Raw genomic sequence first — 390 nt, forward strand, 5'->3', positions numbered from 1 at the left:
TTTTCATATATTATAACATTCTTACTATCAATGTTATGATGTAGAATTTACTTTCCTGTTGTGGGCTAGAAAGGTTATGAAATCCATAAATCCATGAGTGAAAGCAAAGGAAATGATAAATAGGAAATATATCTGCAGATAATTGTAATAGCAACAATGATTAAGAATAATTAAACAAAAAACAATAACAACAGCAACAATACGGCCGTTGACATATTTCATTCATATAATAAACCTCATAATATGGGATATCCTCAAAAAATTGCCAACGAAGACTGGGAAATAAATCTGACTTCAATAAATATCACTGTGTAAGGTATGCCATGAATTATTTATTTATTTATTTATCTTTTCACTAAGGAAAATTGTAAGTGAGGAAATAATATATGA

General features: G+C 27.4%; 1 protein-coding gene across 1 annotated transcript in view; it reads right to left on the reverse strand.

Annotated features, from left to right (window-relative positions):
- LOC119588233 (zinc finger protein ubi-d4 B-like) overlaps nucleotides 1–390 on the reverse strand; it is a gene marked incomplete in the record, with an annotated part of 40143 nt that overhangs the window by 24451 nt on the left and 15302 nt on the right.

Source organism: Penaeus monodon, chromosome 23 (genome assembly GCF_015228065.2).
Source record: "Penaeus monodon isolate SGIC_2016 chromosome 23, NSTDA_Pmon_1, whole genome shotgun sequence".
Lineage (NCBI taxonomy): Eukaryota > Metazoa > Arthropoda > Malacostraca > Decapoda > Penaeidae > Penaeus > Penaeus monodon.